Source organism: Podarcis muralis, chromosome W (assembly GCF_964188315.1).
Source record: "Podarcis muralis chromosome W, rPodMur119.hap1.1, whole genome shotgun sequence".
Classification (NCBI taxonomy): domain Eukaryota; kingdom Metazoa; phylum Chordata; class Lepidosauria; order Squamata; family Lacertidae; genus Podarcis; species Podarcis muralis.
Window position 1 is genome coordinate 17490547 of NC_135674.1, and position 24585 is coordinate 17515131.

Below are 24585 nucleotides of genomic sequence, written 5' to 3' on the forward strand. Positions count from 1 at the left end.
CTTTTATGTCAGGCACCAGATCTCGTAGAAGTTCTGTCCCAAAAATGTCCAGTTTTCTTGCATCCAGGCCTCTATAGTAAAAAATAGAACTCCAATCTTGTTTCTTAATCCTTTTGAGCCTGAATGTCCCAAATAGTCCCACTTCCATCTTACTCAGGTTTGTACTCCATAAATCTTCTAGTCCCTCCATCAGGAGGTCTCTTCAGTTTTCAATGTCCAGTTCACGCCACATTTCCATAATCCAATTCCTGTTCTCCTTTATGTCCTTCCTGACAGGCCCTTGGCCTTCCTTAGTCTTCTGCGATGGTGAAACTCCTCCTTCATTCCCTTCCCACTCGTCATTGATCTCCTGTCCCCTTGCCTCACATTCTTCAGATTTCTTTTCCTGTTCAGTTGTAAGTGTTTCCAGTTTCGCTACAGAAGCTATTTGTTCAGGAACCAAAACTTGCGTCAAGGCCCTTCCATTTTCAATAGATGCCTCTATTGTTTCCTTCAGTTTAGCTACTTCTGTAGACAAAACAGTACTCTGGTCATGCAGTTCTCCCAGGAGATAAAAAGTCCTGTTCAACTCCATCAGTATTTTTCCACTTGCAGCCATACTTGTAATGTCCCAAAACCCCCTCTAGAGGGGTTATAGTTACTTAGTTTCCTTCCAAATCCAAGCCAAAAGTCAAATTAACTTGTTATTCCTTGTTTTCAATACATTATGTCCAAATTGTAACGAATCTTGCCAGCAAAGTCACCAGAACAAAGTTCTCTTTTTTATAATTCACTTTGACAGCTACTTTGACAGCTGTCAAAGTCTCAATCTCTCTTCCCCAGGCTCTCTCGCAGTTTACTCCCGGTTCCAAGGGGGGGTTGCACTTTAATCTCAGTCCACTCTTATCCTCCAGCACAATTACTTGTAATTTAAACTCGTGGAATTTCTAACTTTTACTCGATGAAGAGAAGGCTCTTTTTTCGACCTTAATTGTTAAATCCTTGCTTTAAATTGTCTACAATGGGGGGGAGGCGGACTTCCTCTTTGCACCTCCCCCGCTCGTGCCGAATTTCAAAAAAAGACGAAGAATTTCCCTTTTAAGTCCAATTTCCGTATTACTCACGGGTTGTTGTTTTGATCCAAATGTTCAGAAGAAGAAGTCAGCGCTCTCCACCGAATGGCATGCGGCTTCGCTCAGCAGGGGAAGCAGAGGACTCTCAGCACCGTGCCGCTCCCCGTCCCCCGTTCCGTAGCCTTTAAAAAGGCTCCTTCACGGGTCGGGAAGAGCGCTAACGGTGCCCGCTGAGTCACCAAGTCCACGGGCATCCGCGCCCGTGGTTTTTAAGGGTCCCTGCGTCGCCGGCGCGGTAGAACCCGATCCCTACTGAGCAGATTCCCTCCGGAGCTCGGAGGGAATCCGCCATTCGGCAATGGCGCCAACCCGGAAGTCTCTCGTTAAGCAGTGTCTTTCAAGGTCTTGCAGGCACAGTGATAAGCACTAGGCTACTGAAGACTCTGATTCCCATTTCCGTACTAACAGAGGATTCTCTTCTTTCAGCTGTGTCTTGGCTCTGTGCTCGCAAGTGTTCTAGTGACTTTCAGGTAACTTGGAAAGCATGGGAATGATGTCTTGGTTCTGAAGAATGATATTTCCCCCAGTCTGACTTAGTTATCCTGGTGATGATTCGGCTAGATGTTGTACACACTGACCATATTCCAGAAGGGGTTGGTTGTCTTGGCCTTGCTTTGGCTTACTGAGATCTGTCTTCTCCCTATAGGTGCTCATTCTAAAATGGATAATTGTAACGTTTGACTTCATTGATCAGAAGGAAAATATGAATGCTCTCGATGGTTTCTTCTTCCGCTTCTTACGTACAATATGAGAAATTGGTAAGATAAAAAGGAATGTGTTATTTTGAAGGAACTCGCTTTTATTCTGACATTAACCCAAATCAAACAATAAAGAGTACTTTCCGACCACACAACAGGACACCATGTGAAAAGTGGGGCCTTACAAAAACCTCTCCCATTTCCTTCCTTTTCCTGTCTTGTTCCTTCCCAATGGGCACCGGTCGCAGCGCCCCCCAGGGGCATGGCATGTTCAGGCAGGCAGGCAGGCAGGCAGGCAGCTATCCGATGTCGATCCCGCCCGTTCCTCCCTCCACCCCCCTCAAAGACAGCCGCGCAGGCAGCTATCCGATGGAGGGAGGGGGGAAAACCCTGTTCTGCATAGCTATCAATTCGGGTGTGATAGTCTTATGTTTGCATACTTATGGGAAAATAAAACTAATTTATTTTAGAGCTTGTATTTGTGTGTATTCATGGTATCATTTGTGGACCCAGTAGATGGCAGTGTGGTGTGGAGAGTGTTTTTGGCAGCTCGTGAAAGGATAGAGGGTGGAATGTTGACCGTTCAAAGGCACTATAAGCAATATATATATATCTCCACATTTTCCTAGCTACATTTTCCCATAAAAGTATACACTTGAATACATTTGAATCAAATACATTTGGAACAAGTGATTGTTACATTTAAGGAACATTCTCTAGGCGATGAGATTGGGGGGAATACAAAAACCCATTCGGATACATTTGGATACATTTAGAAGAGTACAGCATTTTGAGGAAAAATTCATTTGAGTCAAAAAATACATTCAGATCCATTCTTAAAGTCAATGAGAAAGATACAGCAAAAACGATACAATTCGATACAGCGAAAAAGGATCCATTCCCCAAGGCAAATACGATCTATTTGATATTGGTAGGGTCCTTCTCCTTCATTCCCCTCTCTGACCCTGACTCTCTTACGACACAGGGACCATCCCAGAGTGTGGGCACAACTTCTGCCGGTCCGGCCTGATCCAGTGCAGCGGGGCAAAAAGGAGGCTGGCTTCCTGTCCTCAAGGCCGAGTTGGAGACCAGAGAAGGAGCCTCGTCCGCAATCGGCAATTGGCTACCTTTGTCGAAGTAGCCAAGACTCTCAGTCTTCAAGAGGGAAAGGAGGAGTCTGTGAGAAGCACCAGGAGCCCCTGAAACTCTTTTGCAAGGAGGATGAAGCCCCCATCTGTGTGGTTTGGGGCAGATCCAAGAAGCACCAACATCACGAGGTGATTCCTCTGGAAGAGGCTGTCGAGGAGTACAAGGTATCTTGAGGGGTTCTGCCTGAGGACTTGTGAGCTGAGAGGGTGGAAGCAGATCAATTCAAATCCTAATTCTCTTGTTGATGTTTTGAAGGCTGACCATCTTCCTCACTCCGACCTCCTCAGAACCGGAGAGGCTGAAGACTGGAGAAGTTGAGACAACTGCGCCAGTTCCTGGAAGAAGAAGAAGAAAAGTGTCTGCTGAATCATGTGGAAGAGGTGGAGAAGGAGATTGCAGGGAGAAGGGATGAGCAGCTGGCCAGACTCTGCAGGAAACTCTCCTCTCTTGAGAGGATCATCCAGGTGATGGAGGAAAAGGGTCAGCAGCCAGCGAGTGAACTGCTGCAGGTAAGATGGCTCCAGGAAAAGGCTGCCTCCCATCCTTTCTGTGCCCCTTTCATGTACGCAAGGAGTGTAGGGGCTCAGTTGACGGAGCCTCGAGTCAGCTTTGTAATGGACAGGAACACCCCAGAGACCTGGGATGCTGAACTCACCTGAAGGCCGACTAGAGATTCTTCAGTCTTCTTGAGGGAAGGGGAGGGGATTTTCTGCTCCTTCCTGAGGATTTGCCTCCAAATGCCTTCCCGCTGGGCAATGCTGCCTTCCTGCCCTGCCCTGGGCTTCGCCAAGGATGCAGTCAGGCCTCCTTCTGACATGAGCCAGTCTCTTGACCAAGCTTCTCTTCCCGTTCCCTCCACAACTTCTGGGTGGATCCCCTTCCCCATAGATCCTGATCGGCCCAAAATGGTGCTCAGTCACAGTGACCAAAGAGCAAGACAGAGGGACTCATCCAGACTGCGCCACCTTCTCCACTCACAATCCCATATGGCCAGACGTACAAGTGCTTCTGAACGCCCTCTTTAAGGAGGCTGAGAAGGCTGACATACTGGCAAAGGCAGGAGAAGCCCTATTACGGAATGATTGCCAGATGTCCCCGTCTCCCGGGGACAGTCCCCGGATTTACAAATCTGTCCCCAGCAGATTGTAGATTTGTAGATTTATTAGTAGGGAAGGAATGTTGCGTGATTGGTTCAACGGCACAATACACATCATATGGGGACTTCCGGCGAGGCAAAATGGCGGGTGCCACGGCAATGAGCAGCTCCTGAAGCCAGCCAGAGCCAAGTGCACTACCAGGCTGGCTCCGGGCTGCTGAGACTGCCGCCTGCGCTGCCACTGCCGAGGGGGAACCAGGGATGCCCGGCGCGTCAACTGGGGGAACCGCTGACACCCCCCCCCAGGACCCAAATCGAGGCGGGAGCGAGAGCGCCCAGCCACGCGGCCGACTGCCCAGTGGCGCTCCAGGGGCAGTAAAAACCCAGAGCCAACCCAGGGAGAAGGAGTAGGAAGAGAGAGAAAGAGGAAGGAGTAAAAAGAGGGGAGCCCCGACCTTGCTGCTGCTGAGGAAGAGAGGTAGGAGAGCACCAGGAGGGCAAGGACACGGGGCCGAGCCCAGGCCCGACCCGAGCCTACTCCACGGCAGATAGCACTCCAAGAGATCAGGCTGGGGCCCAGAGGAAGGCCACGCGACAGAGGAGACCCAGAAGAGAAGGTATTACTTCTTATTTTTTAAAAAAAATGATTTTAAAAAATAACATTTTTTTCTCTTTTGAAAAAAAAAAAGTTTAAAAAGCAAGCTTTCCTTTGCATCTCACAGAACTTTATTTTTTTTAAAGAAATATTTATTGAAGTTTTACAAAAAACATAAGTTTACAGAATAAAGTTTACAGAAATCATAAGTTTACAGAATAAAGAAAATTAAAACAAAAATTAGCAAACTAAAAAACACACATAGAAAAGAGGTATAAAAAGATACAAAATACATAGAAAAAACTAATAACTAGAAAGAAAGAAAAAAAATTTAAAAGATAAATCCATTTTTCGATATCTTTAAGCTCATTTCCTTATTTCCTTGACCTCCTCACACCTCCCCTTTTTGTATTCCCGTTTAAAAAATCATTTCAGCAAATCCTTACCCTCTTTCATTTATCTTTACTCAATATCTTAACCTATTATAACTATGTATTTTCATCCATTATCAATCCGTATTTGCATATTCTTGTTAATCTTTTTACCAATACCGCTTATTTTCAATCCAACATCATTTTAACATTCATTGGTTTTACAGTATTTCTGCAAATAGTCTTTAAATTTCTTCCAATCTTCTTCCACCGACTCTTCTCCCTGGTCTCGGATTCTGCCAGTCATCTCCGCCAGTTCCATGTAGTCCATCACCTTCATCTGCCATTCTTCCAGGGTGGGTAGATCCTGTGTCTTCCAATACTTTGCGATCAGTATTCTTGCTGCTGTTGTTGCGTACATAAAGAAAGTTCTATCCTTCTTTGACACCAATTGGCCGACTATGCCCAGGAGAAAGGCCTCTGGTTTCTTCAGGAAGGTATATTTAAATACCTTTTTCATTTCATTATAGATCATCTCCCAGAAAGCCTTAATCTTTGGGCACGTCCACCAAAGGTGAAAGAATGTACCTTCAGTTTCTTTACATTTCCAACATTTATTATCGGGCAAATGGTAGATTTTTGCAAGCTTGACTGGTGTCATGTACCACCTGTAAATCATTTTCATAATATTCTCTCTTAAGGCATTACATGCCGTAAATTTCATACCTGTGGTCCACAACTATTCCCAGTCAGCAAACATAATGTTATGTCCAAGATCCTGTGCCCATTTAATTATAGCTGATTTAACCGTCTCGTCCTGAGTGTTCCATTTCAACAGCAAGTTATACATTCTTGAAAGTATCTTAGTTTTGGGATCTAACAATTCTGTTTCCAACTTTGATTTTTCCACCTGGAAGCCAATTTTTTTGTCCAGATTATAAGCCTCTCTTATTTGATAATATTGAAGCCAGTCTCGCACTTTGTCTTTTAATTTCTCAGAACTCTGCAGTTTCAATTTGTCTCCTTCTTGCTCCAAAATTTCCCAATATTTCGGCCACTTGGCCTCCATATCGAGCTTTTTCTGAGCCTTTGCTTCCATCGGTGACAACCACTGTCAGGGAACTGCCATCGGAAGGACAGGAGGTGGAAGGGCTCACTGAGGTTGAGAGAGACTTAGCAGCTGAAGAGGGAACCAGCAGGGGGAGAGAAGGAACTCCAAGGGAAAGTGAGTCGGAGGGATGGCTCAGAGACACTTCCAGCGAAAACAGTGGGGAGGTTTCAAGACCTCCTATAGGGACACCCACTCCTCGCCGGAAACTGTCGCGCCGAGAGTCCAGAAGACGTGTTTCCGTTAAGGAGCTTTTATGCTGGAAGAGATTCCGTAAGCGCCCACTTTTGGATTCTGCTAGCGACTGACGGAGCCATGCTTGAGGGGCTCCGTCGTAGGCAGAGGTTTGCGGATTTGATCAAACTCTGAGGGACTAGGATTTTACGCACAAGCAGCTCATCATCCCATCACAGCAATCCGAAAGTCTCTGAAAGCAGCTTGTGCAGGGAGAGGCATCATGAGCAACCCAGCCGAAACCGGAGAAGCAGGAGGAGCTGGAGCGGGTCCAAGCCTGGAAGAAAGGTACAGGGTGTTGGAAGTCCAGCTAGCGCTGCAGATGGCGAGGCTCGAGGAGAGGAGGGCTCAGGATGCAGAAAAGGGAAAAACCACCCCGCTCGCAAGAAAGGTGCCAGGATTGGTGCAGAAGTTTGGGGGGGATCCCAGGAACTATCACGCCTTTAGGACAGAGATGCAATATGCTCTCAATCTGCAGTTTGATGACTTTCCCGACGAGGAGTCGCGAGTGGCTTTTGTGATTGGCCATCTCGAAGCGGGGGCGAAAGACTGGGTTAGGCCCCTGATGGCAGTGAATAATGAGATCCTAAAGGATACGCGGAAGTTTTTTCGCGCCATGGACCTGATGTTTTCCAGCGACATTGAGCAGGGAGTGGTGCGCAGACAGTTAATGGCTTGCAAACAGGGGAGCCGATCTGTCCGTGAGTACTGGACTGAGTTTACCATGTTGATCCATAAATTGGGGTGGGATCTATCGGCGGAGCCCATACAAATGCTTTTCGAAGAAGGGCTTTCTTCGGCGGTGAAAGACGAACTTTCCCGGGCGCCCAGGGCGGAGTCTATGGACCAGCTGACCAAATCCGCACTGACCATAGGAGCACGCCAGGAGGCGAGAGCTTTGGAAAAGCAGGAAGGGAAAGGGGAACGTTGGAGGGATTTCCGCATTCCAGAGATTCCAGAGCCACCTTTCCCGCCGGCAGAGCCGATGGAAATTGGAACAGCGCGGACGCGCGCAGTTTCAAATCCCAGTGAAGGGCGGAAGAAGGAGGGGAAGAGCGCCAATAAATGTTATCTCTGCCAACAGCCAGGTCACTTTGCCAGAGTCTGCCCACAAAGAAAGGAATGGCAAGGGATGGCGGGAGCTGTTGGGGAAAAGGAGGAGGAAGTCAAGGAGCAAGTAAAAGCCAACGCCTGGCTGCCACCGTCGGGGCACAGCAGCCAGGCCAAAGAGCAGTGAAAGTGCCCACGCCGGAACCTCCAAGACCTGCTTTAGTGATAGAGGTGATACTAGAGCTGCCAAACGGACACCCACTAAAGATAAAGGCGCTATTGGACTCAGGCAGCTCCTGCAATTTCATGAGTAAGGAGTTTGCAGCTGAGCACCAGATACAGACTATCCCTTTAAGTAACCCCTTGCAGGTGACCACGATCGATGGGAGGGAGCTGTTGGGAGGAGAAGTTAGCCAACAGACTGTCCCGATGATAATGAGGGTGGCAAGGCACACCGAACGGATAGCGTTTAATGTGGCCATCTTGGGAGGAGCTCCCATTATTTTGGGGATGAGCTGGCTGGCGCTACACGATCCGCTAGTGGGCTGGCATCAGAGGGTGGTCTCCTTTGGGTCAGCGCATTGCCTAGAATACTGCAAAGAGGGGAAGGCTCCGGAAGGGGCCAGAGTCACCCTAGCAGGGATGGAAGTAACGGACAAAGGGAAGGTGCCCCCACAATACGCAGATCTGAGCAACGTATTCAGCGAAAGGGAAGCAGACAAACTGCCGCCGCATAGACCCTTTGACTGTCAAATCAATCTACTCCCTGGGGCCCAACTCCCAGTGGGCAAGCTGTATGCTATGTCAGACAGGGAGATGCAGGCGTTAAGGGAGTTCATTGACAAAAACCTGAAGCGAGGTTTCATCAGAGAGTCCCGAGCGGTGGGGGGCAGCCCAGTGTTTTTTGTGGACAAAGAAAACACAGATAAACCGAGGCTTGTAGTGGACTTTCGGGCCCTAAATGCAGTGTCGGAACCTCTGGCTTTCCCTATGCCCCGAATTGATGACATTTTGACTAGGGTGAGGAAGGGAAAGATTTTTACAAAACTGGACCTGCGGGGGGCGTACAACCTGATACGAATAAGGAAGGGGGGTGAATGGAAAACCACCATGTTCACCCCTTTGGGAGCCTTTGAATATCTCGTTATGCCCTTCGGTCTACAAGCAGGCTCGGCGTGTTTTCAATCGTTTATGAACCACGTCCTGGGACCTTTGCTCTACAAGAATTGTGTAGCCTTCTTAGACGACATGTTGGTATATTCAGAGAATGAGGAGCAGCATGTGAGGGACGTCCGAGAAGTGTTGGGCAAGCTGCAAGCTAACCAGCTGTGGGTGAAACTGGAGAAGTGTCAGTTTCATACCAAGGAGGTGGAATTCCTGGGGTACCGCTTGTCAGACAAGGGATTGGCCATGGATCCAGGCAAGGTCCAAGCGGTACTGGAATGGAAAACACCGAAAACGAAGAAGGATGTGCAAAGATTCCTAGGGTTTGGAAACTTTTATCGGAAGTTCATCAAGAACTTTGCCCACTTGACGGCTCCCATCACTGACTGTCTCAGCAGCAAGAAGAAATTTGTTTGGACGGCGGAGGCGGAGCGAGCATTTGAAGAACTGAAAAGGGCGTTCGCTTCGGAAGGACAACTCCTGCATGTGGATTTACAAAAACCTATGAGAGTGGAAACCGATGCATCAGACCGGGCGGTAGGGGCGGTGCTTCTACAACCGGGGAAGAGTAAGTCGGAGTGGAGACCGTGTGCCTTCTTCTCGCGGAAGCTGAATAAATCCGAGAGGAACTACACGGTGTATGACCGAGAACTACTCGCCATTCACGAAGCGTTCCGGAGATGGAGACATTTATTAATTGGTGCACAACATAAGGTGCAAGTGTGCACAGACCACAAGAATTTAGAGTATTGGAGAACGGCACGAGTGCTCAACCAACGACAAGTGAGATGGGCCCAGGAGTTCTCCAAATTCCACTTTGAAATTTGTTATGTGCCAGGCCCAGAAAACGTCAGGGCGGACGCTCTCTCACGTAAACCCGAGTATTTGGAGGGGGAGGGAGCAACCGAAGAGAGACATGTCATCCCAGAGGACCGCTGGGTGTGTGGGGCGGCACTGGTGGGGCAAAGAGAACTGGTAGAGGAAACGGAAAATGATGAATACGCCCAGGATAAGCTTAGAGGTCTCAGGGGGGAGGGAGAGAGCCCCGGAGGCTTTGAGGAAAGAAATGGGGCATTGTATTACAAAGGGGCACTGTATATACCCGAAGGAGAATTGAGGGGGAGAGTACTCAAGCAGTTGCACGATAGCCCCACAGCGGGGCATTTTGGGCAACACAAGACCATGTGGTTGGTTACCAGGGAATTTTGGTGGCCCAAGGTGAGGGAAGATGTAAGGGAGTATGTAAGAGGGTGTGACCAATGCCAGCGAGCCAAAGGGGAAAGGCGGGCGCCGGCAGGGTTATTAGAACCGTTACCCACACCAGAACGGCCATGGGAGGCGGTATCGATAGATTTTATGACGGATCTGCCGAAGTCCAAGGGGAAAACAGCCATCATGGTAGTAGTAGACCTGTTAACAAAGATGTGCCACTTTGTAGCATGCTCACATGCAGTCACAGCGGAAGAGACAGCGAAATTGTTTGTAGAACACATTTTTCGGTTGCATGGCGCCCCCTTGAGGGTGGTCTCAGACAGAGGCAAACAATTTACGTCCAGGTTCTGGAGGAAGCTCATGAGCTTACTGCACGTGGAGGTCAATTTTTCGACTGCCCGGCACCCTGAAACCAACGGGCAGGCGGAAAGAGCAAACGGTATCCTCCAACAATACCTGAGGTGTTATGTCAATGACAGAGAGAACGATTGGGTCGAAAAGTTGGCGCTGGCAGAATTTGCCTACAATAATGCGGAGAATGTGTCTACAGGGATGAGCCCCTTTTTGGCGAATTACGGGTGTCACCCCAGGGCATTTCCAGGGGGAGGAGGGGAGAAATGGAGCGTCCCGGCGGCCGAACATTTTGTAGAAGAGATGGAAGCGATCCATCGTCAGCTCCAGCTCAACTTAGAAAGGGCCAAAGAAGAATATAAGAGGCAGGCAGACAAGAACAGAAGGGAAGGTGAAACCATAAGGGTGGGGGATCAGGTGTGGCTGTCAACCCAAGGGTTGCCGTTCAAAGGGGGTTGTAAGAAATTGAGACCCAAAAGATTGGGACCCTTTGAGGTCATTCAGCAGGTCAACCCAGTGGCTTTCAAACTCCGGTTACCCAACCACATGAAATTGCACCCAGTATTCCATAGGTCTTTACTGTCACCGTACAGGGGGGGACGTGAAGGGGAGTACACCAGGGGACCAGCCTTAGAAGAAAGGGAACGCAGCAGCCATGTAGCGGAAATCATCGATTCCAGGTGGAAGGGAAATCAGGTGGAGTATTTGGTGGCGTGGGAAGGGGAACCGGAGTCAGAAAACACCTGGGTGACTGCAGAGGATGTCAATGACGAGGTCTTAATAGAAACGTTCCACCAAAGGTTCCCGAGGAAACCTCAGCCTGTAGCAAGGTTCAGGAGGGAGTACTTCGGCACCACCGACGAGGAAGAGGAACTGGAAGGATTCACGGAATCGGAGTTGGAAGAAGGAATTGACTCCGATGACGAGGAGTACCAGGAGACCAGGAACAGCAACAGGTGGAGGGAAGTGTTCGAGACTTCGGAAGATGAGGGAGGTTCTTTCAGGGGTTTTGCTTCCTCACCGCCCATAGAGGAGGGGACGGGAGGGGGTGAAGGGGGCCCTGGAGGGGAGGTGGATGTCAGGGAACTGCCATCGGAAGGACAGGAGGTGGAAGGGCTCACTGAGGTTGAGAGAGACTTAGCAGCTGAAGAGGGAACCAGCAGGGGGAGAGAAGGAACTCCAAGGGAAAGTGAGTCGGAGGGATGGCTCAGAGACACTTCCAGCGAAAACAGTGGGGAGGTTTCAAGACCTCCTATAGGGACACCCACTCCTCGCCGGAAACTGTCGCGCCGAGAGTCCAGAAGACGTGTTTCCGTTAAGGAGCTTTTATGCTGGAAGAGATTCCGTAAGCGCCCACTTTCGGATTCTGCTAGCGACTGACGGAGCCATGCTTGAGGGGCTCCGTCGTAGGCAGAGGTTTGCGGATTTGATCAAACTCTGAGGGACTAGGATTTTACGCACAAGCAGCTCATCATCCCATCACAACCACCTTGGGGTTTTGTTCTCAAATAAGTCTTTATACCTTGTCCAGACATTAAACAATGCTTTCCTGACAATATGGTTTTTAAATACTTTATGTGCTTTAACCTTGTCGTACCATAAGTATGCATGCCACCCAAAAACATTATTAAAACCTTCTAAATCCAAAATGTCTGTGTTCTCAAGAAGCAGCCATTCTTTCAACCAGCAGAATGCTGCTGATTCATAATAAAGTTTTAGGTCTGGCAGGGCAAATCCACCTCTTTCCTTTGCATCAGTTAGTATTTTAAATTTTATTCTGGGCTTCTTGCCCTGCCAGACAAATCTAGAAATGTCTCTCTGCCACTTCTTGAAACAGTCCATTTTGTCCAAAATTTGTAGTGATTGAAACAAAAATCACCTTGATTGATTGATTGATTGATTGATTGATTGATTGATTGATTGATTTGTAGTGATTGAAACAAAAATGTCCTTGGCAGTACATTCATCTTTATAGCAGCAATTCGCCCCAACAAGGAAAGCTTCAAATTTGACCATATTTCTAGGTCCTTTTTCACTTCTGACCAACATTTTTCATAGTTGTCCTTAAATAAATTCCCATTTTTAGCTGTCATGTTAATCCCCAGGTATTTCACTTTCTTAACCAATGTTAAACCTGTCTCATTCTGAAACCTCTCTTTCTCAATTGGTGTTAAATTTTTCTCAAGAACTTTAGTTTTTGACTTGTTCAACTTAAACCCTGCCACATGACCAAATTCTTGAATCATTTCTAGTACTCTTTTGGTACTAGATTCTGGCTCCTGTAATGTCAGTACTAAATCATCTGCAAAAGCTTTCAGTTTATATTGTTTAGCTCCGACCTTTATACCTTTGATCAGACGGTCCCTTCTGATCATATTTAGTAAAACCTCCAGGACCGAAATAAAGAGTAATGGGGAGATTGGGCAGCCTTGTCGTGTCCCTTTCTCTATCTTAAATTCCTCTGTCACCACATTGTTAACTATTAATTTGGCCTTTTGTTCTGAGTAAATTGCACTTATACCATTTTCAAACCCTTGACCAACCCCCATCCCCTGAAGATTTTTCTTCATGAAACTCCAAGAAATATTATCAAAGGCTTTCTCCGCATCCACAAAAATTAAAACTGCTTTAGTATTAATGTCCACTTGCAACTTCTCCAAAATGTTAATTATATTCCTCGTATTATCAGACAAGTGTCTGCCTGGGAGAAAGCCGGCCTGGTCCTTGTGAATCTCTTCCACCAATACTTTTTTTAATCTTTTGGCCAAAATGTCAGCAAATATTTTGTAATCCACATTAAGCAGGGATATGGGGCGGTAGTTCTTAAGTTGTGTCTTTTCAGACTCAGTTTTCGGTATAAGTGTAATATATGCTTCTTTCGACGACGCTGGCGCTTTTTTCCCCTCCAAAATTTCATTACAAACCTCCTTTAGTGGTTTAATTATCCAGTCCTTCAAAGTTCTGTAGTATTTTGAGGTTAAACCATCCGGCCCTGGAGATTTGCCCAACTGCATATTCTGGATGGCACCTTCTACCTCCTGTTCTGTAATTTTGTAGTTCAGCATTGTCTTGTTTTCTTGAGAGATTTTTTTTGTAATCCATTTGTTTTTAAGAATTGGTCTATATCAAACTCTTTCTGTGGCCCTTGTGTATATAACTGTTTGAAGTACCTCTGGAAACATTTTCTAATTTCTACTGGATTCTGAATGTTCTTTCCTTCCACTTCCAGATTAGTAATAGTGTTAAGCTTTTGTCTTTTTTTCATTTGCCAAGCTAACAATTTCCCACATTTATTAGCCGATTCAAAAGTCCTTTGTCTCATTTGTTTAATTTTCCATTCAATTTCCCGATTCATCATCTTCATATATTGCACTTGATATAACTTTATATCTCTCAGAATCTCTTGTGAATTTGGTTTCACTCTCAATTTCTTCTCGCCCTCTTTTATTTTTTCCAAAAAAATTTCTTTCTACTCATTTTGAGCTCTCTTTTTTATTGAATTCTGTTGAATCAGAAACCCCCTCATAACTGCTTTACTTGCGTCCCAGATTACTCTTTTTTCAATGGTAGTGTTCAAATTTATCTCAAAATAGTCTCTCAAAGTTTTTTGGGCCTGCTTTAAATGTAATTCGTGGTTTTTTTCACCTGTCCGCCAAACTTAGGTCTTTTTGCCATCCTTTAAATGGGAAATCAGTAGTCGAGCCATACTTTTTGGTAAAACGTTTGTCTGGATCCCGGAAGTCCTACCTGAGAAGAACAATGGGAGTTTCCGCTAGTGCCAGCCGCTTCTCCTTCTGCAAGCAGCGCCACCCAAATTCCCACCTGGGATGAGCCGCTTGGCGCACTAAACTGAGCCGCCGGAGAAAAACTGGGGCGGGCGGCAAGTAGGAGGGGGAAGTCGTGCGCTTCTGTCCTGTCAGAAAAGTGCTGCTCCTCCCAGGAGGCAGCCTGCTTGCAGAGAAGGGGGCTGGGCTGCCTCAAAGCCCATCAAGGCCACAGGCTGCTAGCATGACTCATCCCGGCTTTCTCATCTGAGGGGAAAGGATGCGCGGTCTTAAATGCTGGCCTTGGCAACTTGGCTGAGCTACCTTGGGCCAGTCCTTGGGCCAGCTTAGCCTCCCTCACAGAGGGTTGTTCTGCAGATACACTCAGGAAAACACCCGAGGCATGAAGAAGAAGAACGAGGAGAATGGGGTCTGGAAAGGGGGGTGGGGAGCGCTCCCACCCCAGCCGCTCCAGGATGGGAAGTGCGTCCCAGGGAAAGCGGGATTCAGGCGGAGGAGGACGTCGGGTTGGGTGGGGGTTGCCAGGAGCAGCACGATGTCCCTCCAACCCCCGACTTCCACTCTCCAGGCAGGCACCCAACGTGGCCAGCTGGCAAGGGCTCTTTCTTACTCCAGCCTTGGCGTGCAGATCCCGGGTTCAGCCCCAGATCTCTGGAGCAGAAAGGCTCTTGGGCGTTGGGTGTGAATATGAAAGGCAGCATCTGTCAGAATAGGTCATACTGAGCCAGTACAGATGAACGTGACTATTGCTTCGCTTCCTCAGCATCCCAGAATTGTGAAGGTTGCCTCAACTGTTGAGCAACACAGCTAAGGAAGAAGGAGTGGAGTGTCTCCGGGGGGAGCATAGCTCCCATTCCCTTCCAAACACACAGACAGGACAGTGTGGTGGCACCCAGGGAATAGTTGCAGCAGCCGGATGGCTGGCTGAAACACACACCATTGCACTCTTTTTGAATGGGATTCAATCTGAATCAGCCAGTTAGTGAACTTGGTGCTCCTGTGCAACAAACCCGCTACAAAATTGCTCTTTCCCTCACACTTCCAGGTCCCTCCAGCTGGGCTTTTTTGAGTGTGGTGGGTTTTTCTCACTCCAGAGCAGTTTGTCTTTAAGCTGAAGGTCACCAGGAAAGCAAGGGAGACTAAAAAAAATTGCATTTGTTAATATAATAAGGTTTTAATAACTCTAATAATGACTAACTCTGTGGAAATGACTGGAAAAAGAAAAAAAGAATAATCAAGGCTTTCGACTCTTGGTTTCCTGGAAGAAGATCAAAAGACTCCCCTGGACTAGAAGAGACATCTCATTAATGCCAAAGAACTTTGGATATCTGCTTGGGAGCTTTCTGATGCAGTATTAATTTAACAAGGAGCCAGGAGTGAAACCGAAAGTAGACTGACCAGCTAGCTGAATCCAATTATATTGCTATGGGGTGGGGGGAAACCTCTAACATTGTACTTTTCAATACTTGTAGTTCCAGAGTGAATTGAATAGGTGGTGGGGGGGTGGAGGAGCGGAGGAAAGAAGAGCTAACTTGGGGGCGCAATCTGGACGGTTCTGCCAGGGCGCAAGATCACCTAACTACTGCTCTGCACCTCTGGACCAGGGGTGGATGGTGCTCATTGGGACCGGGAGGGTGGAAGGCAAGGAGGCCAAAAGTAGGTGGTGCCCGAGCCAAGGAGTGGCAGAGCCAATGCCTTCTGTATCTGAGATGGAGTGGGAAGGGGCTGGCGGCCACCACAGCCATCCCCTGTCTGCCCTCATGGAGCGGCCAGAATCCACTGGGCAAATGCTCATCTTGCCAGAGTCTGGGTCTTCTGCTGTTGCTCTCTCAGAAACCGTGCCCAGGTGGGATGTTTCGTTTTTCGTAGCTGCTTCATCCCTGAGGAAGTTGGAGGTGACGCAACTCCTGCATCTCTGACGTGGGAAGGTTTGGGGGTATAACAAATTCCATCCTTCTCCCTTGGCTACGTGGAAAGAAGGCATCTTTACATTTTGAGCGCATTTCACAGGCCAGGAGCCAAGCACCCCTTCCTGAGGGGGAGAAGAGGCCCAGAAAAGATGAGCCCTTCCCAGTCCAAAGGCATTCCCCTGAGATTCAGCTTCCGGGCTATGGCTAACCAGGTTAGGAGCAGGAATATTGGGAGCGGGAAGGAACTGATGTCATCTGCCAGAGCAGCTGGCTAATTGAAGGGAATGAGGTGATAACAAGGCTTTCAAATCTGAACTCTTGTTTGCGGCTGATTAGCATAGAGGGAGGTGGAGAACAAGGGCAATCGGAAGCAGACTCTGGGTAGTTGGTTCCTTCTCTTTGTTCGGGTTCCTACGTCACACCAGCAGTTTAAATGGCAACACTCCTTTGCAAGATTGGCCCCTTTTTTAATTGTTATGGAAAATCAATAAAATGATAAGTTGCCCCTGCCAAAGGGTTGCATGACATCTGGCTGAAGACTTTTTGTGCTAAAAGTTGAAGCTATGCTGGGGTGTGTGTGGGTGTGGGTGTGTCCATCCATCTATGTGTATTCAACATTCCACCCCCTCCAAAGCATCCTAAGAACCTTAGTTTTCCTTTCACAGTGCTACGATTCCCAGCACCCTTAACAAACCATTGTTCCCAGGACTTTTTGGGTGTGGGTGGGAGGAGATGTGCTTTACGTGTGCGGTGTGCAGGCATATCCAAGCACATGTGTGTGGGGATTCCAGACTAACTCTTATGCTTTTCTTCCTTAGACCAGCTTGGCATTGAACGAGAGGTTCTCTGGGTTGAGGAACACACGCCATTTCACAGCGAAGCAGAACACGGGCCGAATGGTCACTCTGCCATTGCATTTGGTGAAGTCAGACTGGCTTTGCAAAGGAGCTTGCCCCTGAAGCCAGTTGGTTGCCTGCCTCTGGCTGGCTGGCGGCTTGGCATCGCCAAAACACAAAGAGACAGCCCCATGCAACCTCACACCCAAAGATTTCTGCCCATGCTTCAGACATGCAGCCCTAAGAGCAGCTCTGACTCCCACTCTAGGCCCCTCTGCCCCAGTCTTTCTCCTGATGTAGTCTACAGGATCTGGGAAGTCTGATCCAGCTTTGAGGTGTGGTTCCATATGGCCGTTAGTACTGTTGTGTTTTTGCCAGAGAGCCACGTGGTAAGGAAGATCTCCAAGTATGCTTCCTAGGGACTCCACTTTAATCCTCAGATGTGCCCACAAAGGCATGATCCAGCACCCTCATGCCACAGCTGCCTCTGGAGTGACCCTCCCTCCGGTAATAGGTGTGCCGCACAGCTGAGTGCCTGGTTGTTTGTGTAGGGCGGAGGCTAGGAATCTTGTGGGCTCCCAGATATTGCCAGATCCAATGGCCTTCTGCCTCAGCCAGCATGGCCGACGGTCAGGGGTGATGGAATCCAACAACATCTAGAGGGCCACACAATTCCCCATCCCTGGTCTAGTGAATTTGAGGTTCTTGGTTTCTCTCCCTCTGCCCCCTTTTGCCTGGAAAAGCACTTTGGCAGATTCCTTTGGAGGATTTGGGTGTGACAAGCTGTAGCAGCGCACTGAATAAAACAACTTTGAGAAGCTGGAACACCAGGCTGTTTTCCCCCCAATAAAAATATTCACTGTGCAGTTCACAGGCACAAAACACAATGTTGATATTGTCCAGGAAATGGGTTTTCAGTTGGAGGGCATGGGTTGTGTGAGAGTATGTTGTGCGGGATAGCCAGTCTCATATAACCAACATGCTTCAGTCTAATTAGTGCATGAAGGGGTTAACACCATAGAGTAAGCTGTCCTGCCATCTTAGCCATGTCTCTTCCCCTTACCTTGGGAGTGAGTTCTGATCTATTCTGGTATTCACTTCTGCAGCGTTTAATGCACTGTAGGTTTTTCCTGATTTTATGGTTTTATCTTTCTGTAAAAGGCTTTGATGGTTCTCACCATCTGGTAGTGTATAAATTTTATGAAATAAATATATAATTTCGAATAAATAAATAAATAAATAAATAAATAAATAAATAAGAAGATGTAAAACCACAACCTCCGAAATGAAAGCTACTGTGCCTCCAGACGGATGTTTTTGCCTGGAGGGGGGCCGTATTCTGCAATGTGCTATTGATGCAATAATAGTGCAGCTTTCTAATGGACTGTCCACGCAAACATCATTCTGTTTTCTCAGTTGCTCTGCAATGCTTCGCCAGGGTTACCACATCATGGCCCCCTGGGGGTGTGCTCCTGTGTTGTAGCTCAGCAAAAGCAGGACAAAATTCTTCTAGTATGGCTCACAGCGAGGGCTGCTGAGAGTTGGGAGAGATCTTGGAGGCCAAAGAGTTTGCTTTTCTGCTCAGCAGAAAACTCAGCAGTGGCCAGAGGATTGGAGAAGACCAGTCTACCTCCTTTAGAGGAAAAGGCCTTGAGGGGAGGACCTGTTGCCTCCACAATCCTTCCTAAACATGCATAAGCTGAGAGGCAATTGTCCGACAAATGTGGTGCTGTGGGGAGGCAGGAACATTTTCCTGCAGTTAAGTATTTTCTAAGTTCCTTTCCCGAAACTTCCCCAAACAGTTCTGAAGCCTCTCTAACCTCAGAAGTCTTTTCCTCTCTCGGGAATTCTGGGATTCGAGGATAACTTCATGGAGAAGGAAAGAAACCTGCAGAATCAGCAAATGAGTGCCCGCCGGGAGCCTCCACCTCCACCGCTGCCACCAAGCAGGCTGTAAATTGCCTTAGAGGTGTACTGTGCCCTCCTGCCTCCTTGCTTTTAAGGACTACTTGAGTTCTGTTCTCATCTCCTTGAGGCGTATCCGTGACAAGGAGAGCATGAGCAAGAAGCAACCCCAAGGACCCACACTATGCGCAAGCTCTTTGTGCCTTCCACACATACGCAGTCTGGACAGAGAGAGGGACTCATCAAGCACGTCCTCGCCAAGAGAGAGAAGGAATATGTCAACACCCAGAATTTCAGGTCAGATCATGCAAAAGTGCAAAGACCATGCAAAGACCAGTGGAACCTGTATCAGAGTTGGGGTTGGAGAAAGCGACATCTACATGACAGCTTTATTGTTGGGTGCCAGGCAAAGTCTGCCCTGTTCACTCAGGCCACATGGGTGGGTAATTGAAAGTATTAGTTGTGGTGGGCAATTTTCCTTGGTGCCACATACTGAACCGTGGCTTCATATTATGAGCAGGACGGCAGCCTCTCCTCCAGGTTTGCACACCTCTCCCCCACCCCAAGCCTATTGGGAAGCTTCCACTTGTATTTTAAATTAACCACAGTTTGGTGTGTCCAGATCCTAAGGTGGTTAATCTTACCAGCTTTGTAAACCCATGATTGGAAGTTGGCTTGTTTCAATGAGCCATGGTTCAAATGAAGCGGTTTGTGCAGCTTCAGACATTGTGACAAGATGCAGTTAATCCAAAACGGAAGCTAAAAGCTGTGCTGGAGGATAGGGAGGTGTGACCCCCCCCCAACACTTGGTGTGGGTCATAACAAAGTTTTTGCTTTGGTTATTTCCTCGTACTGTTAGTAGTAAGGTCAAGGTAAAGGGACCCCTGACCATTAGGTCCAGTCGTGGCCGACTCTGGGGTTGCGGCACTCATCTCGCTTTACTGGCCGAGGGAGCTGTCGTACAGCTTCCGGGTCATGTGGCCAGCATGAGTAAGCCGCTTCTGGCGAACCAGAGCAGCGCACGGAAATGCTGATTACCTTCCCGCCGGAGTGGTACCTATTTATCTATTTGCACTTTGACGTGCTTTCGAACTGCTAGGTTGGCAGGAGCAGGGACCGAGCAATGGGAGCTCAGCCCGTTGCGGGGATTCGAACCGCTGACCTTCTGATCGTCAAGCCCTAGGCTCTTTGTTTTAACCCACAGCGCCACCTGTGTCCCACTGTTAGTAGTACCCAGTGGCCATTTGTTTTTCATGTCTGCTTTTATGATATGTTTATCAGTATGTGGTTAGCAGCTTCAGATGCTACTGTTTTACAGAGGCTGTTTAGCTTGCTCTTTTTACCCCTTTACTAGACAGGCTGTATTTCTGTGCTGTTTTCAGAGTGGGGAATGCCCATTCCTTCATGGCCAGCATGGAAACACAGAAGGCTAGCCATTTAGGAGGTTTGCAAAGAGGACAAGGGTGTTACGGGGTAATCTTCTAGCAAACAAGCTTGGCACAGCAGATCTGAGAGGTGGTTTTCTGCTCCCGGAAAGCCAGCCTGGAAACCAGGTTGCCAGGTGAAGGAAGAATGGAGAGATCAACCAACTCACTTGCCTTCAAAGAATTTCTGGTTGCCTGTGGCTACTGGGATAGTGCTTAGATATCAGGCTGGCTGACACATCTTAAAAAATACAAGGAAAAAGCTTTTTTTCTTTCATTAGCAAAGCTCCTTTGGGGCCCCTAATAGCTAAGCTGAGGAAGAAGTGGCTGGTATTACTTGTTTGTTCTTGGTCCTGATCTTGCCTGCCCTTGTAATCCTACCTGCCACACACTCCTGTTGTCTTTGCATATTTAACCAGCACGTCTGTTCCGATTGGAGTCCTATTCCTGCAGTTCCACATCCTTCTCCAAATCCAAGTACAAGAAAGTAAGTCCAACCTCACCCATTTCTTCAGCAGCCAGACAGCTGTCAGGAGCTGGAGTGAGGAGGAGGAGGAGGAGGAGGAGGAGGAGGTCAGCAAGAAAAAACACCTGGTGTCAGTGGTGTTTTACTCAAAAGAAGCCAACATTCTTTACTCAAAGAAACTCAAACCGTGCAGGCCTAGTGATCACAGAAACCTTTCCCAACAGGTCTTGCCCCAGTGAGGTAGTTGTGAAGGCTGAAGGTTGCTACCCTCCCACCACTCTCTGAAGTCTCCTCCTCCCCCTGGTCCTTCCCAAGCAACCTGAGACTCTGACACCTTGCCTGTCTTTGCTCCATCCTCTTAATTTCTCTGTGTTCTGGGAGACCAGCAGGGAGGGGAGCTGATCGCAGCAGGATGGGGAGACCCCCTGGCTTCTTCAGCAGCCTGCCCGATCTCTGCCTCTTGACCCCCGCCTCCAGCCTCCACTTCTGCCTCGGATTCTGGGCTGCTGTTTGCTACAGAATCTTCCTGCCCTCCTGCCTCTTCAGTTTCCAACACCACCTCTTGCTCACAGTCTGCTCCCTCTTCTCCCTCGGACGACTCAGCGTCGTCGTCCCCCCACCAGTTCCCTGGCTCTGAGCCTTCTTCCCTTGGGGGATCCCCAGTTGGTTCCCCCCCCCCCCCGCCACTCCTATCTGCATCCAGCCGGCCCAGGACAGCAAGCAATGAACAGAGCTGGTAGACATCCCAGTACCATGCATCTTCTAGGTGCAGCTGGCGCGTCTAGTCGGAATGATGTTGCTCATCTTTGTCAGGAAGGACCAGCTCAGCCGCATCAAGGAAGTGATGAGGGAGACAGTGGGCACAGGCATCATGGGGAAGATGGGGAGTAGACCCTGACAGCGGAATTCCCTACGTCTATCTTTCTGTCTTTCTATCTGTTTTTATAATCTCTGCCAACCAGTTTCCCCCTCTTTCCTGCTTGTTCACTAACAGCCATCTTTGCTCCGCCCCTGCAGGGTAACAAGGGGTGTGTGGCCGCAAGGTTTGTCTGCAACAATACCAGCTTCTGCGTTGTCAATTCCCACCTTGCTGCCCACGTGGAAGACTTCGGGCGCCGAAACCAGGATTACAAGGATACCTGTGCCCAGATAATAATAATAATAATAATAATAATAATAATAATAATAATAATAATAGTAATTATTATTATTTTTATTTATACCCCGCCCTCCCCAGCCAAGGCCAGGCTTATGGCAGCTAACAAGCAATAATTAAAACAAGTTGAGTGAATACAACTTAAAAACAAGATTAAAATACAGCATTAAAATATTGAAACATTAAAATGCAGCCTCATCACAGGAGGAGAAAGGAAAAAGAAAGAGGGGGAGGGAATCAAATTGGCTCCAAGCCAAAGGCCAGGCAGAACAACTCTGTCTTACAGGCCCTGCGGAAAGAAATCAGATCCCACAGGGCCCTGGTCTCATGAGACAGAGCGTTCCACCAAGCCGGAGCCAGTGTTGAAAAGGCCCTGGCTCTGGTTGAAGCTAATCTAACTTCCTTAGGGCCCGGGACCACTAGGGTGTTGCTATTTATGGACCTTAAGGTCCTCCGTGGGGCATACCGGGAGAGGCGGTCCTGTAGGTCTTAAGCCGTGAAGGGCTTTAAAGGTCAAAACCAGCACCTTAAATCTGACCCTGTACTCCACCGGGAGCCAGTGCAGCCAGTGCAGCTAGAAAAGCACTGGGTGAATATGCTCCCATGGCAGAGATCCCGTGAGGAGCCTCGCTGCAGCATTCTGCACCCGCTGGAGTTTCAAGGGCAGCCCCGCATAGAGCGAATTACAGTAGTCAAGCCTGGAGGTGACCGTCGCATGGATCACTGTGGCCAGGTCGGGGCGGGAAAGGTAAGGGACCAACTGCTTGATGCGGCGAAGGTGGAAAAATGTCGCCTTGGCTGTTGCTGTAACCTGTGCCTCCATGGAAAGGGAGGCGTCAAGGATTACACCCAAACTCTTAACGGAAGGCAATGGCACTAATTGGGCCCCCGCAAGAGAAGGGAGTTGGTCCCTCATCCCCATGCCATCCCAACCCAGCCATAGGACCTCTGTCTTCGAAGGATTTAGTTTCAATCGGCTCCCACGAAACCATCCAGCCATAGCTTCCAAGCATCTGGTCAGTGTGTTCGGGGCCGAGTTGGTGTGGCCATCCATTAGCAGATAGAGCTGAGTGTCATCAGCATATTGATGACAGCCCAGCCCAAAGCTCTGAATAATCTGGGCAAGGGGGCGCATAAAGATTTTAAAAAGCATCGGAGAGAGGATTGTGCCCTGCGGCACTCCACACACCAAGGAGTGGCACGATGACATCTCCCTCCCTAGCACTACCCTCTGTCCCCGACCAGAGATAAAAGAGCACAGCTATGCCCTGTATCCCCACGTCGACAAGGCGGTGGTCCAGATGATCATGATTGACCGTGTCAAAGGCTGCTGACAAATCCAAAAGAAGCAGCAGTCCTGACCTGCCTCGATCCAGTTGTCTATGGAGATCATCTGTTAGGGCAACCAGAGCTGTCTCGGTCCTGAAACCAGGATGGAACCCGGACTGAAATGGACCTAAAGCCGATGTTTCCTCCAGAAACCTACCAAGCTGTTCAGCAACCGCTCTCTCAATTACCTTACCCAGATATGGAAGATTTGAAACTGGCCGGTAATTGGATAGGTCTAAAGGATCTAGTGAAGTTTTTCTTTAAGAGCAGACACACCACTGCTTCCTTCAGTTCCCCTGGGAATGTCCCCGTGCCAAGGGACAAATTGATAATTTCAACCAGGGGGGTCTGTGCAACATCTGGACACGCCCTAATCAGCCAAGACAGGCACAGATCGAGGAGGCAGGTGGTGGGCCTACCAGCTTGGAGGAATCTATCCACATCAGCAGGGAGTAACCGATTGAAATGGTCCAACACTGGACCCGAAGACAGTCGAGGGGCCTCCAGTTCAGTCACTGTATCTAAATTGGCAGGGAGGTCATGGCGGAGCAACAGGACTTTCTCCGCAAAAAAGCTTGTGAATGCCTCACAGCTGTGGGTCGAATTTGTGCTTAAATTTGGTTGTCCTCCTAAGGACATTATCGACCTAATTATTCTAAAAAGTTTTGCCAGGCGAGAGCTAGCGGATGCAATGGAAGCTTCGAAGTAAGATATCTTAGCAGCTTTCATAGCCATCTCATAGGCTTTCATAAGCGTCCTATAAGATGTTCTTGAAGCTCCGTCACGAGTCTGTCACCATACCCGCTCTAGCCGTCTGACATCCCGCTTCATTTTCCGGAGCGCCTCAATAAACCAAGGGGCCCAGTTTCGACGGGGTCACTCATCGATGGCTGCCAAGAGGCGGTTATTCCAGTCCTCGACAAGGTCATCTAATGAGTCGCCAGGAGGAGCAGGGTCCCGCAAGGCCTGACGGAATCTATCAGGATCCATCAGCCTTTGCGGGCGAGCCCAAATAGGCTCGCCACCCGAGCAGGGGAGGAGCGGGAAGTCAATCTTGGCTTTCAGAGCGTAGTGATCTGACCATGGAACTTCCACAGAGGGGAGCATGATCACATCTATGCCAGCACCAAAGATCAGATCCAGCGTATGGCCTGCTTGATGAGTGGGGCCCAAAGCAAACTGGGAGAGCCCTAGTGTTGCCATGGAAGTCACTAGGTCCAGAGCCTGTGAGAAGGGGGCGGCATCGGCATGGACGTTGAAGTCTCCCAAAACCAATAAGCTTGGGAACGCCAAGGCCCAGCCCGCCGCCACCTCCAGCAGGTCTGACAGGGTGGCTGCCGGTGCGCTGGGTGGTCGGTACACCAGCCAGACAGCCAAGCTCTCCTTGGTGCCCCACACGAGACCAACACATTCAATGCCGGAGATTGCCGGTGCTGGCAGAGCTCTGAAAGAGCAATCCTCCGGTATTAACAACGCTACTCATCCCCCCCCCCCCGACCCACAGTCCGTGATTGATGGAGGACAGAGAAGCCTGGGGGTGTTATCTCATGTAGGGAGACTACTTCGCCTTCCCGTACCCAGGTCTCTGTCACGCAAGCCAGGTCAATCCCCTGCGAGACAAAAAAGTCACGCAT

General features: G+C 48.7%; 1 pseudogene; it reads right to left on the reverse strand.

The window, feature by feature from the left end:
• Positions 1-202: 202 nt before the first annotated feature.
• On the reverse strand, positions 203-24585 carry LOC144326315 (uncharacterized; annotated as a pseudogene).